Genomic DNA, 18,129 nt, shown 5'->3' on the forward strand with positions numbered 1-18,129 from the left:
GATCCTCAAAAGGTTCTACAGCTGCACCATCGAGAGCATCCTGACTGGTTGCATCCCTGCCTGGTATGGCAAATGCTCAGCCTCCGACCGCAAGGCACTGCAGAGGGTAGTGCGCACAGCCCAGTACATCACTGGGGCCAAGCTTCCTGCCATCCAGGACCTCTATACCAGGCGGTGTCAGAGGAAGGCCCTAAAAATTGTCGAAGACTCCAGCCACCCTAGTCCTAGACGGTTCTCTGCATGGCAAGTGGTACCGGAGCGCCAAGTCTAAGTCTAAGAGGCTTCTAAACAGCTTCTACCCCCAAGCCATAAGACTCCTGAACATCTAGTCAAATGGCTACCCAGACTATTTGGAGGGCCCCCCCTCACCCCATCTTTACACCACTGCTACTCTGTTGTCATCTATGCGTAGTCACTTTAATAACTCTACCTACATGTACAAACTACCTCAACTAACCGGTGCCCCCGCACATTGACTCCGTATCGGTACCCCCCTGTATATAGTCTCACTAATGTTATTTCGCTGCTGCTCTTTAATTACTTGTTACTTTTATCTCTTCTTCTTATCTGTATTATTTTTTAAACTGCATTGTTGGTTAGGGGCTTGTAAGTAAGCATTTCACAGTAAGGTCTACACCTGTTGTATTTGGCGCATGTGACTAATGCAATTTGATTTGATTCGATTTGCATGGGATTTCTGTTAATGCAACTCCGTGCAGCCATTGGCAATGTCCGCTTTAGGTATAATGCCAGGAGCCGCTTGTGGATTTGACAGCTGTAACACAGTTCTACCTCAAAACATCAGCTATGCAGATGTCAGCTAAAGCAGATCTGATTGAATCGGGCCCTAATGTGTGTGCATAGTATGTGTGTGTGTATATATATATGTGTGTGTTTGTGTGCATAGTATGTGTGTGTGTAAACACTATATCATCTTGCTATTTATAAACTGTACAGTTTGATGTATGGAGAGAAGTAAATCATTTGAGAGTATATCCTAATAATAGATATATGTACATCAGCCCTGCTGAGGGGAGAACGGCTCATTATAATGAAACCATCCCACCTGTTCCGCTCCAGCCATTACGACGAGCCTGTCCTCCCAAAATAAGGTGCCACCAACCTCCTGTGACAGCAGCATAGCACAATGCCTACCCTATTGCAGCGCCTTCATGGTTATACAGTGTTGTGTCTGTCCGTTTGGTATCCACCCACAGTACATGTGTATACCAACAGTGCATTAGAAACAAATGAACCTTATTTGTAGCCTATAGATCCACAGACCGCAGCTCAAAGTGAAAACTGTTCTTAACTGTAAGTGTGTGTGTGTGTGTGTGTGTGTGTGTGTGTGTGTGTGTGTGTGTGTGCGTGCGTGCACGTAAATGTCTGTGTGTGAGTTAACAATACATGTTACTGGACCTGCCACCTCGTAAACTGATAAGATCCTCACCTAAGATATTAATTGAGTGTAACTCTATATGAGTCTGTAGAGTCTGTGTTGTTATGGCCAGCGGTCAGAGACTGTTGAGTCTGTGTTGCTATGGCCAGCGGTCAGAGACTGTAGAGTCTGTGTTGTTATGGCCAGCGGTCAGAGACTGTAGAGTCTGTGTTGCTATGGCCAGCGGTCAGAGACTGTTGAGTCTGTGTTGCTATGGCCAGCGGTCAGAGACTGTAGAGTCTGTGTTGTTATGGCCAGCGGTCAGAGACTGTAGAGTCTGTGTTGCTATGGCCAGCGGTCAGAGACTGTAGAGTCTGTGTTGTTATGGCCAGCGGTCAGAGACTGTAGAGTCTGTGTTGTTATGGCCAGCGGTCAGAGACTGTAGAATCTGTGTTGTTATGCCCAGCGGTCAGAGACTGTAGAATCTGTGTTGTTATGGCTGTAGTCTGTGTTGCTATGGCCAGCGGTCAGAGACTGTAGATTCTGTGTTGTTATGGCCAGCAGTCAGAGACTGTAGAGTCTGTGTTGTTATGGCTGTAGTCTGTGTTACTATGGCCAGCGGTCAGAGACTGTAGAGTCTGTGTTTCTATGGCCAGCGGTCAGAGACTGTAGAGTCTGTGTTGTTATGGCCAGCGGTCAGAGACTGTAGAATCTGTGTTGTTATGGCCAGCGGTCAGAGACTGTAGAGTCTGTGTTGTTATGGCCAGCGGTCAGAGACTGTAGAGTCTGTGTTGCTATGGCCAGCGGTCAGAGACTGTAGAGTCTGTGTTGTTATGGCCAGCGGTCAGAGACTGTAGAGTCTGTCTTGTTATGGCCAGCGGTCAGAGACTGTAGAGTCTGTGTTGCTATGGCCAGCGGTCAGAGACTGTAGAGTCTGTGTTGTTATGGCCAGCGGTCAGAGACTGTAGAGTCTGTGTTGTTATGGCCAGCGGTCAGAGACTGTATAGTCTGTGTTGTTATGGCCAGCGGTCAGAGACTGTAGAATCTGTGTTGTTATGGCCAGCGGTCAGAGACTGTAGAGTCTGTGTTGCTATGGCCAGCGGTCAGAGACTGTAGAGTCTGTGTTATTATGGCCAGCGGTCAGAGACTGTAGAGTCTGTGTTGTCATGGCCAGCGGTCAGAGACTGTAGAGTCTGTGTTGTTATGGCCAGCGGTCAGAGACTGTATAGTCTGTGTTGTTATGGCCAGCGGTCAGAGACTGTAGAATCTGTGTTGTTATGGCCAGCGGTCAGAGACTGTAGAGTCTGTGTTGCTATGGCCAGCGGTCAGAGACTGTAGAGTCTGTGTTATTATGGCCAGCGGTCAGAGACTGTAGAGTCTGTGTTGTCATGGCCAGTGGTCAGAGACTGTAGAATCTGTGTTGCTATGGCCAGCGGTCAGAGTCTGTAGAGTCTGTGTTGTTATGGCCAGCGGTCAGAGACTGTAGAGTCTGTGTTGCTATGGCCAGCGGTCAGAGACTGTAGAGTCTGTGTTGTTATGGCCAGCGGTCAGAGACTGTAGAGTCTGTGTTGTCATGGCCAGCGGTCAGAGACTGTAGAATCTGTGTTGCTATGGCCAGCGGTCAGAGTCTGTAGAGTCTGTGTTGTTATGGCCAGCGGTCAGAGAGTGTAGAGTCTGTGTTGCTATGGCCAGCGGTCAGAGACTGTAGAATCTGTGTTGCTATGGCTGTATAGTCTGTGTTGCTATGGCCAGCGGTCAGAGACTGTAGAGTCTGTGTTGCTATGGCCAGCGGTCAGAGACGGTAGAGTCTGTGTTGTTATGGCCAGCGGTCAGAGACTGTATAGTCTGTGTTGTTATGGCCAGCGGTCAGAGACTGTAGAGTCTGTGTTGTTATGGCCAGCGGTCAGAGACTGTAGAATCTGTGTTGTTATGGCCAGCGGTCAGAGACTGTAGAGTCTGTGTTGCTATGGCCAGCGGTCAGAGACTGTAGAGTCTGTGTTGTTATGGCCAGAGACTGTAGAGTCTGTGTTGTTATGGCCAGCGGTCAGAGACTGTAGAATCTGTGTTGCTATGGCCAGCGGTCAGAGTCTGTAGAGTCTGTGTTGTTATGGCCAGCGGTCAGAGACTGTAGAGTCTGTGTTGCTATGGCCAGCGGTCAGAGACTGTAGAGTCTGTGTTGCTATGGCTGTATAGCCTGTGTTGCTATGGCCAGCGGTCAGAGACTGTAGAGTCTGTGTTGCTATGGCCAGCGGTCAGAGACTGTAGAGTCTGTGTTGTTATGGCCAGCGGTCAGAGACTGTAGAGTCTGTGTTGTTATGGCCAGAGGTCAGAGACTGTAGAATCTGTGTTGCTATGGCCAGCGGTCAGAGTCTGTAGAGTCTGTGTTGTTATGGCCAGCGGTCAGCGACTGTAGAGTCTGTGTTGTTATGGCCAGCGGTCAGAGACTGTAGAGTCTGTGTTGTTTTGGCCAGCGGTCAGAGACTGTAGAGTCTGTGTTGTTATGGCCAGCGGTCAGAGACTGTAGAGTTTGTGTTGTTATGGCCAGCGGTCAGAGACTGTAGAGTCTGTGTTGCTATGGCTGTAGAATCTGTGTTACTATGGCCAGCGGTCATGGACTGTAGAGTCTATGTTACTATGGCTGTAGTCTGTGTTGCTATGGCTGTAGAGTCTGTGTTGCTATGGCTGTAGAGTCTGTGTTGCTATGGCTGTAGAGTCTGTATTGCTATGTGACAGCGATCAGAGACTGTAGAGTCTGTGTTGCTGTGGCCAACGGTCAGAGACTGTAGAGTCTATGTTGCTAAGGCCAGTGGTCAGAGACTGTAGAGTCTGTGTTGCTGTGGCCAGCGGTCAGCGACTGTAGAGTCTGTGTTGTTATGGCCAGCGGTCAGAGACTGTAGAGTCTGTGTTGTTATGGCCAGCGGTCAGAGATTGTAGAGTCTGTGTTGCTAAGGCCAGCGGTCAGAGACTGTAGAGTCTGTGTTGCTATGGCCAGTGGTCAGAGACTGTAGAGTCTGTGTTGCTAAGGCCAGTGGTCAGAGCATTCTTAAATGAAGCTCCACTAAGTGAATCGTAAAAGGTTAAACATTTTCCCTGTCTTAACCACCCCATGTACACCCCATTCCCCTCTATAGGCCCCACGTGTGTGTGCGTGTGTGTGTGTGTGTGTGTGTGTATCAGTGTTTTCCTGTGTGGTCTGGCCCAATTAAATCCTGAAACGGAATACTGAATGGCTGTTGCTAATTGCGGGCAGAAAACAAGAGTCTCGCCCTCACAAATACTCTCCAACTTTACCCCCCCAACACCTACCGTCCCTCACTTCCCAATCACCCTCTCCTACCACCTCCAACACACCCATTGATCAAATCAAATTGTATTTGTCACATGAGCTTTATACAACGAGTGCAGACTTAACCGTGAAATGCTTGCTTACGAGCCCGTCCCAAAGATGCAGAATTAAAACATTTTAATAAAAAATAAAAATAGTAACACAAGAGAAATAAAACACACAAGAATGGAGCTATATACAGGGAGTACCAGTACCAGATCAATGTGAGGCTATATACAGGGAGTACCAGTACCAGATCAATGTGAGGCTATATACAGGGAGTACCAGTACCAGATCAATGTGGAGCTATATACAGGGAGTACCAGTACCAGATCAATGTGGAGCTATATACAGGGAGTACCAGTACCAGATCAATGTGGAGCTATATACAGGGAGTACCAGTACCAGATCAATGTGGAGCTATATACAGGGAGGACCAGTACCAGATCAATGTGGAGCTATATACAGGGAGGACCAGTACCAGATCAATGTGGAGCTATATACAGGGAGTACCAGTACCAGATCAATGCGAGGCTATATACAGGGAGTACCAGTACCAGATCAATGTGGAGCTATATACAGGGAGTACCAGTACCAGATCAATGTGGAGCTATATACAGGGAGGACCAGTACCAGATCAATGTGGAGCTATATACAGGGAGTACCAGTACCAGATCAATGTGGAGCTATATACAGGGGGGTACCAGTACCAGATCAATGTGAGGCTATATACAGGGAGTACCAGTTCCAGATCAATGTAGAGCTATATACAGGGAGTTCAAGTACCAGATCAATGTGGAGCTCTATACAGGGAGTTCCAGATCAATGTGGAGCTATATACAGGGAGTACCAGATCAATGTGAGGCTATAGACAGGGAGTACCAGTACCAGATCAATGTGGAGCTATATACAGGGAGTACCAGTACCAGATCAATGTGGAGAAATATACAGGGATTACCAGATCAATGTGAGGCTATATACAGGGAGTACCAGTACCAGATCAATGTGAGGCTATATACAGGGAGTACCAGTACCAGATCAATGTGGAGCTATATACAGGGAGTACCAGTACCAGATCAATGTGGAGCTATATACAGGGAGTACCAGTACCAGATCAATGTGGAGCTATATACAGGGAGTACCAGTACCAGATCAATGTGGAGCTATATACAGGGAGGACCAGTACCAGATCAATGTGGAGCTATATACAGGGAGGACCAGTACCAGATCAATGTGGAGCTATATACAGGGAGTACCAGTACCAGATCAATGCGAGGCTATATACAGGGAGTACCAGTACCAGATCAATGTGGAGCTATATACAGGGAGTACCAGTACCAGATCAATGTGGAGCTATATACAGGGAGGACCAGTACCAGATCAATGTGGAGCTATATACAGGGAGTACCAGTACCAGATCAATGTGGAGCTATATACAGGGGGTACCAGTACCAGATCAATGTGAGGCTATATACAGGGAGTACCAGTTCCAGATCAATGTAGAGCTATATACAGGGAGTTCAAGTACCAGATCAATGTGGAGCTCTATACAGGGAGTTCCAGATCAATGTGGAGCTATATACAGGGAGTACCAGATCAATGTGAGGCTATAGACAGGGAGTACCAGTACCAGATCAATGTGGAGCTATATACAGGGAGTACCAGTACCAGATCAATGTGGAGAAATATACAGGGATTACCAGATCAATGTGAGGCTATATACAGGGAGTACCAGTACCAGATCAATGTGGAGCTATATACAGGGAGTACCAGTACCAGATCAATGTGGAGCTATATACAGGGAGTACCAGTACCAGATCAATGTGCACAGGTACAAGTTATTTGTGGTAGATATGAACATGAAGGCAGGGTAAAGTGACTAGGCATCCAGATAGATAATAATAAGAGTAAAATAAAGAACAGAGTAGTAGCAGAATAGTAAAGTGTGTGAGTGAATGTGTATATAGTGTGTGCGCAGAGTCATTGCAGATAATCCAGCTAACCATGAATTAACTATTTAGCAGTCTTAATGACTTGGGGGGAGAAGCTGTCTCGGTTACTGTTGATCCGAGGGCCGATGCTCCGGTATCGTTTTCCGGATGGTAGCAAAGTGAACAGCTTGGGTGGCTGGATTCTTTGGCAATTTTTGGGATGACCAAGAATGTATTAATATTAATGTGACACCTCTGGGGAGATGTTGTAATCATAAAATCTGTGTCAATTTGTGAAGGATGTGATGATTGGTTAAATTGTTGGACACAGAAGTCTACACACCCAGTGGGGCCCTTGGACTGTCTGGAATTGAAGAGCATTTGTCTAAAATCTTTGAGGTGGAACTTGAACCTACAGATTTTTAGCTCTACGGGGGAGGGGGGGTGTTAGGGTCAAGTTTAGGGGAGGACTCTGTCTGTCTTTCTCCAGTGTGTGTGTGTGTGTGTGTGTGTGTGCGCGCGCGCGTGTGTGTGTGTCTGTGGTCTGTGTGTGTGTGTGTGTGTGTGTGTGTGTGTGTGTGTGTGTGTATTAGCTGCACCATGGTAGAGGTGGTTGGGTTTAGATTCAGGATTGTGGGAGGGTACTTACTGTCTGTCTGTCTTTCCCCAGTGAGGGGCCACCATCTGGGGTCTTGTTTCTAGAGCAGGTGGGGTCAGCGGGCCCTAGTGGATCAGCCCCTTCTAACCCCGCCTGTCAAACATGGACACCATTTGTTGTTACTAGAAATAAACCCTAATCCACTGGTTATCCCAACCAGACACTAGAGCCATGCATTTAGAGAGTATAACACTACAACATTCTATGGCAGCCATGTTAGCTCACATTAACATGAAATGGGGAATATTTCAATAATGCTATCTAACTGTATGTTTAGAATTAGAACAAAAGAAAACATTCAAAAAGATGGACCAACTCTCTAAATTAGGGGTTCTTACACTTTTTCAGCTCGAGACCCAAATGACCTACCTCTCACATGCCCAGACCCACTTTGGGTCCCGACCCATAGTTTCTGAAACCCTGCTCTTACTATATGGCCCCAGCCATCTTAGAAGAATGTACCTTCTCTCATGTAGTTTCCTCTGTCGCAAAATAAAGCCTTTACCTTCACTACCTCGTTCTGTTCAAAGATATCTCTCTCTCTGTCATTCTTCCTCTCTTTCTTTCACTCGTTCTCCATCTCCCTCTCAAGACAGGTGTAGTGTGTATGTGTGTGTGTGTGGTGTGTATGTGTGTGTGGGTGGGTGGGTGGGTGGGTGGGAGTGTGATCTCGTCATTGCATGTTGTCAAATATTCACAGCCATTTGTTGTTCCCCCTAAATCAACCCAACACCTCAGTGGAGAGGATACGAGAGGCTATATAGAGAGGCTATAGATTCCAAAGCTTTGGATTTCTATTAAACTGCCCACTTATCCTTAACACGTGGTGTTGTGTTATTTAACAGTGTCATACAGCAGATAGATACATTTAGATGTGTGGGTGGGTTGTTGTGTTTTAAATAAAGGTAGACACAGAGAGAATTGGATAGAGCTTGACCTGGAGAGAGAAAGAGAAGAGAGACAGAGTGAAAGAGAGAGAGAGAGTGAAAGAGTGAGAGAGAGTGAAAGAGTGAGAGAGCAAGAGAGAGAGCGATACAGAGTAAGAGAAAGTGAGGGAAAGAGAGAGAGGGACAGAGGGAGGGAATTCATGTCCCAAAGGCACACAAACACACACACACACACACACACACACACACACACACACACACACACACACACACACACACACACACACACACACACACACACACACACACACACACTAGGCACCTGGGGGGAAAAATCTAACCAGAGGACTACATACAATGCATCTGTCCTTATCACACCCACTGTCCTTATCTCTGTGCTTTGTTTTGTTTTGATGGGGAGAGGGGGTTATTTGTTTACTTTCTGGGTCAGGGAGCGCATAACACACACACACACCCACACTGATTTTCTTGTCAAAGAAAAAGGGACCGATATTTGACTACCCAAAGTAGCTGGGTAGGTACTGTAGCTACAGGACTTTTCAGACAAATACTGACCAACAGCAACATTGACTCATGGAACTCCTGACTCATGGAACCCCTGACTAATGGAACCCCTGACTAATGGAACCCCTGACTCATGGAACCCCTGACTCATGGAACCCCTGACTCATGGAACCCCTGACTAATGGAACCCCTGACTCATGGAACCCCTGACTCATGGAACCCCTGACTAATGGAACCCCTGACTCATGGAACCCCTGACTAATGGAACCCCTGACTCATGGAACCCCTGACTAATGGAACCCCTGACTCATGGAACCCCTGACTAATGGAATCCCTGACTAATGGAACCCCTGACTCATGGAACCCCTGACTCATGGAACCCCTGACTAATGGAACCCCTGACTCATGGAACCCCTGACTCATGGAACCCCTGACTAATGGAACCCCTGACTCATGGAACCCCTGACTCATGGAACCCCTGACTAATGGAACCCCTTACATACAGTGTCCTAGTATTGCAAACCATAATGACAAGGAAAACCTTGTAACCCTTTGATAACCTTTATATAGCCTGTTATAACCTCTATATAATTCTTTATAACATATTATATAACCTATAAATACCCATTTGTGCTATATGGTAATTGTGCCATTCTATTGTATTGTTGTGTATCGACCACCTCATTTTCCATTTGCATTAAAAATTGAGTTCCAACATCGACCGTGTCCCTGGGGCATATTTACCACTGTGCTTGGCTATACTGTTGTTTAGTAATGGCTCTGTCAAACCCAGTGTTAGGGCCAAGGTTGTGACGCAAATGTGTAAGCGTGTGTGTGCATGCATGATCCAAAATCCACACCGTATTTTTCATGGTACTTGATGGGAAAATCCAATCCTATTGGTTTTTCATGGTTTCGACCCAACCCTGTGAATCTCTGTGCTCCACCACATATTAACTGCTTGAGTAACATTGTTTCCCATTGAAATATGTTAAGTAATGACAATCAGCGCTGGTAGCCTACACTCTTAGGGAAAAAAGGTGCTATCTAGAACCTTAAAGTGTTTTTTGGCTATCCCCATAGGAGGACCCTTTCTAAAGAACCCTTTTTGCTTGCAGGTAGAACCATTTTGTGTTCCATGTTGAACCCTTTCTAAAGTAGGACCTACATGGAACCAAAAAGGGTTCTCCTATAGCGACAACCTTTTTTCATAAGAGCTTTTGGCCAGTATCCAAAAGGTTGCATGTTCGAATCTGCCAATGTGCCCTTGAGCAAGGCACTTAACCCTAATTGCTCCTGTAAGTCGCTCCGGATAAGAGTGTCTGCTAAATGACTATAATGTAATGTGTAATGTATCCATGAAGTCCCTTTTCACTTCACCATTTCAGAAACCATCCACCCATCAAGCAAGCCCCTTTAGGTTTCACCATTTCAGACAAGGTTTGCAAACGTTTTTACCCAAATGTCAACTTAACATTGATTCTTACAACCCACACAACATTCTACTGTGTTTGTATGTAAACACACTCTTAAACGTACTTACTATAATTGATATATGTGGCTGTCTCACCTAGCTATCTTAACATAGCTATCTTAAAATGTAAATGTAAAATGTGAAGAAAGAAAACGAAATATGCCAGTTTTGGTCAATTATGTTCCATGGGTAGGCTAGAAGTGCTTGTGGGAAAATTCTGTGTCTGCTTGTGTGTTAGTATATTGCGATGCGTAATATCACTCTCACGTTGTATTGGCGTTTTGTTTGTTTGTGCCCCTTTAAAACACACACATCTCACCACCCCACCTTTATTTTTCTTGTTTTCTTTTCTTTGTCCTTGTAAATTTCCGTAACTCTAACACAAAAAGTGAGCTCTTTTAATATATAGAAAGAGCTTAACATTCTGACATACACTTGTTGTTTCGTTTAAAAAAAAAAAATTTCGTTTTAGCTAACAACACCTAACAAAGGCAAAAATCTGAACAGAGAAAGTAAAAAATAAATGTAAAAAAAAAGAACAAAATAATAATAAAGAAACAATCAACAAAGAACTTCTGAAAACGTCAGTCTGTAGTGCGGAGTTTCATTTTCTAACAATTTGCATTTCTGCCATGTTAGTTACTTTCATCATTACTTCATCTCATAATATACTACTACAAAAATACTACTCAAATACTACTACATACATAAACAGCCTGGACTTTTACTGTTATCATCACAATGTTAGAATGACTTCACAATAGTTTTTTATAGTTACACAAAGTTACTGTGTTCCACGGCTGTTTGTCCTTAACAATGTTGCAATATACACTTAATAAGGTTTATATTTTTGTAGATGTTAAAATCTCCTTTGTTAAACTACTTATCCAGAGAATGGAGAGAAAGGGAGGTATGTTGAAATGTTCATATTTTTTTACAGTATGACTACTACTACAACAATATTATATAAACGCAAGCAAAATTATTATAATTTTTTTTTTAGCAGTAAATACTACTACTACCCCGTTTGTAGCCATCACTTTATGATTATAAAGCATTCAAAAAATTGTATTCCATGTAAGTATATGGCTAGGTTTACACTGAAAAATCATTTTGGGAGTGTGTGTGTGAGGTGTGTTATTTAACTTTAACATCTACCCTGTGCCCCATATATAGACCTAAGTCTATACTTTCCCCCAAAATAATAGTAGCACAACGTTAATATCTATACAATGTTAATAATACTAGCTAACCTGTCTAGTTTTTACAACGTTAATAATACTAGCTAACCTGCCTAGCTTTAACAACAAAAAAGAAATGCATAACTCGAACATTAGGTCAAAACAGGAATAAGTACTGCCCTAGACAAAGTAAAAATGCACATCTTATTAATTAGCATCTTACGTATTGTCTTAAGACATTTCTTAAGGGTTATGTTGAGTGTGTTTGGACTCTGTGTGTTTGGACTCTGTGTGTTTGGACTCTGTGTGTTTGGACTCTGTGTGTTTGGACTCTGTGTAAACCTAGCCACATGTTTCTGTGCCATACCCATCGTCACTCCCCAACATACACACATTTTTGCATCCGAATTGGAGAAGAAAAACACATCCCATAGATCTCTCGTAGATTGTAAAGTTTTTTTTTTAAAGTATTGTATTTAAAATAGTTTTGCATCTCAGTCTCACAAAAGAAAATTGCTTCTGAAAACTGAAAAATAATAACAATCAAAAATCATAATAATAAATTGAAAAAACTATATTAGTTTTTTTTCAACCCCCAAAAAATTCTCCAAATCACCGCTTGAGAATAAGCGGAGAAAGTTGGGTATAAAATAAAATATTAAAGTGAATAGGACCAAGAAAAACAAAATATACATTTTTTTCCAGATTACCAACATACCTTCGAATGGCATGACCACTGTATTTACCACCTCGACAGACACACAGCTGTGAATCCAATAAGAAGTCTCACTAAAATGATTTAAAACTGTAAAGTTATGAGATGAATAAATATATATCCTGTCTTTTATCTCACAGGATCTTGTCATTTTAGCATATATCGATCAGTGTAACCTGATTATAGGTTATAACCTGTTATAACTGTGACTCAATGACATATAGGCTTCAACGCACAATATATTTTACACTGTACTGTGCGTCTGTATATAATCGTGAAACTCTAGGGGATACTCAACAGCTGCAGCCATATCAAGGAAAAAGGGCTAAATGAAAACTCCGGAACCATAACCTTTGCTCTATGACCTTTGACCTATGACCTTGGTGGTTCCGAGCAGGGGTCAAGGTCTGGGCATTTTCATCTAACCTAAGTCTATATAAGGTATGTATGTTTATTCAGACATTGGTCATTCAGTTGGACCGCTATAGTGAAAGCTTGGCAAGGTAAGTGTGAATATTTTTTGTTGTTGAAAAATAGAAACAATCATGAGCAACAGTGTCCATGTCTTTGTCTGTTTGTTTAATTAGATTATTTTGGCGTATCCAGATATATCTAATCTCAAAATATCTCTAATTATTGTTAAATCTCTTTCAGGCTCAGCAGTTATTGGAATCAGTCCATTTCTGCACAGGTACATTTAGGAGAATTTGTATAGTAGGTCGTACAGAGAAGCTGTGTTTGGACCTTGTTATCATAGATAACCAAAGCTGATTCGGATAACAATAGCATATAGATTGACAGTTGAGTTTTTGTTGCGTTGCCTGGGAGACCATCTGAGAAGTCTTTGGTACGACTTCAGACCCCAAAACCCCCAGTGTTCAGGTGGATTCCACCTAATAAAGGGAATAATATCATAGTATGCAGTTTGTTTTCTTTACATGTTTGGATGTGAAGAAGAAAGAAATAAGGAAACGGAGTAAGAGTATTCACTCAACATCACCTAAGGAATGAATGTGCTGGTGGACTATTTGATCACAAAGCTCTAGTTCCTTTGAATTGAATTGAATTGAATGAAAGCCCACTGAATGACCATGTCTGGTGTTACACAGAAATCTACCCCCCCCCCCTTCATATCTGGTGTTACAGAAAAATCATTCCCCATATAAAACATTTTCAGAACTTGGATGTGGAGACCAGAAACCAGAAACTGTGTTTTAGTGTTTCTTTTTATCTTGCATATAGCATCTAAAATCTCTGTTCAAACGTACAAAATTACAATATGCTGTGTCTTGTTTTCTTCCCTTCAGATGGATAGACAGGCTTTTAGGTTATTTACAATGTACACATGAACGTGACCAGGCCTCATATATTACTGTACTGTATATGCAGGACAGTCAGATGATAATTTGAGTTGGATAACATGCACGTAGCATGATTAGCTATCACAACACTTGGGCTATATGCATGGTCACAGATTGATAGGGTAGAAGGTCCAGTTGCGTTTCTCACTCATCGAAATAGAAGTCCTAGAACGGCATTTCCCATTTAAATCAACGGTAACAGCGGCCATGTTTCTATTCCTATGGTTTCTACCACTCCCATGTTCCTTACAGTATTTCTCATCAACAGTAACATAAGAGATAATTGCACAAAAGCACAAATACAGTAGTTGTTCACAAAAGAGGCATCGGCATGGTGCAGTATGGCCAAGTAGTAAGATTAGATTCTTTTTTTTTTCACTAGGGATTTTTCTTCGTTTTTCCCTTAAGCAGGGCATTAAGAAGAACATACTTCAAAAGCTTGTACCCACTGGTCAATTCCAGCTGCCTTTTCAGTTTTGTTTTGTCTTTCCAGTTTTATTTTCAGTTTTGTTTTGTCTTTCCAGTTTTATTTTCAGTTTTGTTTTGATGGTGGTTTTAGTTGAATTTATAATTTGGCAAAGACTTTATATTTGCTAGTAGTCAGGTAATCAAGGGTTCATTTGTGCTTTTCTTCTTGATTCCTTTCCCAGGTTCAGACAAAATGGGGGCATAAAATTATCCTAATCTTTGTCATAGATTAAGATGTATCTGAATACAGAGGGTTCAAAGAAGGAGAAATAAACAAATAAATGAATGGATGAAAAACCGAGAACAAAATGAAATCTAAATTCAACAGCCCTTTCTGAAGTCGACAAGGCCATAATAAAACATGCATTAGGGTCGTTGCTTTTACTCATTTAGAAAATATAGAAAAATAGGATCATGAAAAAATTGTTTTTAAATGTGTTAAATGTGCAAGCGTGTGTGTGCGCGTGTGTGTGTTACATATGTTGCAAGTGTGTGTGTGTGTGTGTGTGTGTGTGTGTGTGTGTGTGTGTGTGTGTGTGTACATCTACATTACTTGTGGCTACTCGATCCCAATGACTGGACGAGACAGCTGTTTGAATCCATTCCACGCGGTCCTAGATCCTTATTAAACACCCAGCCAAAACCACATTCACCAGCAGCAGCTTCCAACAGCCATAAAACCAGACAGTACTGTAGGTACCCATCTGTCTCTCTCCAAAACCCACAACAAGCATCTGAAAAACTCTCTCTCTCTTTTCCCTAACCTACCCCCCTTCCCTCTTTTTCCTCTGCCCCTTCCCCCCGTTCTCTCTTTCGCAGAGTTGTTGCCCCAAATCTCACCCTATTCCCTATAGGCCCTAGTTAAAAGTAGTACCCTACATAGGTAGCATGGTGCCATTTGGGACACAGCCAGACTTTCCATTCACAACCAGCTGAGAAATTTGTCTGAAAAGGGTCTCTGTGTCTCTCGCCGTGCAACCAGACACTGTGACACATCGACAGATTACACACACAGACACAGGCACACACACCCCCACACACACACATCTACACACACACACACACACACGCACGCACCCACACACACACCCACACACACACAAAGCTGAAACTCTAGCTAACTGTCGTCGTAGCCTCTTAAATGTCACTGGCTAAGCAGTAAGCAGTTTAGGAGAGGAATAGACTCCCCTGTCTGTGTATAAAGTGTGTGTGTGTGTGCATGTGTGTGAGTGTGTGTGTATCATGTATCCTAATATCAGCAGGTGACAGGCCTTCAACTCCATCTCATGTGGAGTTGGTCTATAGATATAAGTACAAACCTTGCTGGCTCTCACCTCACCATAGGGGATTCAACGATAAGCCAAATGTATTTTAGCTTGGAAAGGACACTGATTGTGCATCCCAAATGGCACACTATTGCCTAGTGTGCACTATGTAGGGAATAGATGTTCACTCTGAACACAGCCTCAGTCTGCAAACAGAACAGCTTTAACTTGACTTCCTGGTTCTCTAGCTACCCATGGACAGCAGGTGTAAACACTGGTGACAATCTATCACTCACAACACTGACATTGAGACACACTGACTCTAGACCAGGGCTCTCCAACGCTGTTCCTGGAGAGCTACCGTCCTCAAGGGTTTCACTCCAACCCTAAACCGGTGAACCTGATTCTAATAACCCAGCTGGTTAATAAGCTAAATCAGGATAGTTACAACTGGGGTTGAATTAGAAGCTACAGGAGGGTAGCTCTCCAGGAACAGGGTTGGAGAGCTCCGGTCTAGTCAGTGTCTCAATGTCAGCATTGTCAGTGATAGATTGTCACCAGTGTTTTACACCTGCTGCCCATGGGTAGCTAGAGAACCAGGAAGTTACGTGCTCTGCCCTAGACACTAGAAGGTTACATAGTGTGGATACATAACAATGTAGTAGATATAAATAATTTGACCGGCCTGGTCCTCTATTGTCATTCACCTCTCCCTACTGTTGCTATCTCTGTCTCCCCCACGTTTTTGTCTGAACTTTTACCCACATACTGTGCATGTGGGTTAAAGATCAGACTCTACAGTGTGGAGCTTCATAGAGTGGTTATAAAGCATATTAGCTTGGCGACAAAGCTTCATATAATTTTTCAGCGTTCTGTAACCTACTGTAACCATCCTCCCCTGGTTTTGCCTCTTAGGTAAGAGACAGAGAGAAACTCCCTCATCTCCTCCTCCACAACACCCACACCATCCCTCCTTCCCTCTCTCTTCTCTCTCTGACCTCTCCTTCCATCATCCCCCTCATCTTTATGACCTCCACCATTTCATAAACGAGAGATGAGGGTTTCGGTTTCCTCTCCCCTTCTCCACCACCAAGCATAGCCATAACTACTATTAAGACTAGCCACTATAATGGTCCGAGATCAGTACGTACTTCAGCCAAATTTGCCTGACTATCATAGACAGAGGAGTTGGCTAAAACGCAAACAGATCTGGGATCAGGCTATGTTATCAATACAAGCTGATCTCTAAACTTCCTCCCATTTGTTTCAACCACGTCACCATGGCACCTGTCACACTTTCTGTCAGACAAAATGCTAAGAACTGTAGCAACTCTCTCGTTCATCTACTTCATCTCAGCTCCAGCTGTTTATGATACTGTAAGTGTGTCCGTATTCAAAATGACCAAATATAGATTTAAAGAGATTAAATGTGACGGTTTTAAGAACAAAGTGAAAAGCGGTGAGGAAGTAAAATGAAAAAAAAATGGGATGGGTGGAAAACAAGGTATATAACAGGAAATAATTAGTATTTGAAAAAAGACAAAAAAAACCTGCATACATTTTGTACAATTAGAGAACACAGAGTCACAGCTAAATGATAACCAGCCATCAAATGAAGTACGGGTTGTACATCAAACTTAATTGATAACGTCTTAATTAATAAAAATAAATATTTTGGGGGGGAAAATATGATATTTATGTTAATCAACAAATATCGAACTAAGCATGCAATCAGATTCATAACGAGAAATTATTCAATAATAGGGCCAATCTAATGTTTGCTCCATAACCGTGGCTGGTTAACATCGACCTTGGCGACGATGACAGTGCGACAGAACACATCAGAACACACCAGAACACATCAGAACACATCAGAACACACCAGAACACATCAGAACACACCAGAACACACCAGCTGTTCAGTTAGAACTATGAATGACTGATGTTACATCCTTTCGGTTTCACTCACTGCCCTGCTGCCCTCTCCGCCATTATCACAGCAGCAGAGAGCCAATGAATGGGCTGAACAACGTGCTTACTTTACCGCCCTCAGACCGAGCTCCCACTCAACGGCAGCACAGTACAGTAACAGTAACCTCATTGTGTTAAGAACCCCTAATCAAGGGAGAGCATGAAATACCCTCCTCCTGGTTTAGTACATAACTATACAGTATCTTTCACATGTAAAATGCATGTCACATACTAATACACAGTGCTTTAGGAAACCCTTCAATATAGACCCTGTCCATCATATCTATCCCCAAGGCTGTTGGTTCAACACCATTTGTTCTGTCGGCTGTGTTTGTGTGGAATGGGGGACAAGAGAGGAAGGAGAGTTCCTATTTTACAACAGTGGATGACTTGTACTGCTACATAATCTTTTAAGAGTGCCTGGAATTACTTCAATTCTGGAATGAGTCCGGAATTATCAGATTTGGAGCACTCTATAACCAATCAAATCTCCTTGGATCTCTACCAAACATTCTCCTTCGAGCTTTCCCTCAAACACACAAAACATACCTTCAGGAACAAGACAAAAGACACCTACAGTACTGCATCTTATTTCAACATTCACATCCCCCTGAAATACTGTGCATATATCTGTATGTCAAATATAGAAATATACAGTATAGAAATATACCAGGTGACAGTGACAAACCACCAATTCACCAGACAACAATTAAGATAAAACCATAATGTCTAGTCCGTATGAAGATGGAGTGTAGGGGGATATAGTCTTTACTGGATGGGTATGTTGAGGACTGAGGCAGTTTGTACGACAACAACCTTGTCCCTATGGTAGTAGTGGATACAACATTGATTAGAACATGTTGTTGGGTGGGTAAGTAGTGGGCATTTGGGCAATAGATTGCATGGGAGGCTGTGGGAATAGTTTTCTAGTTTTTAATACATGTCTGTGTGCATCATATCAAAGATTGTGTTCACCCTCCAACCAAATAC

The sequence above is a fragment of the Salmo trutta genome, chromosome 5, assembly GCF_901001165.1.
Source record: "Salmo trutta chromosome 5, fSalTru1.1, whole genome shotgun sequence".
NCBI classification, from domain to species: Eukaryota; Metazoa; Chordata; class Actinopteri; order Salmoniformes; family Salmonidae; genus Salmo; species Salmo trutta.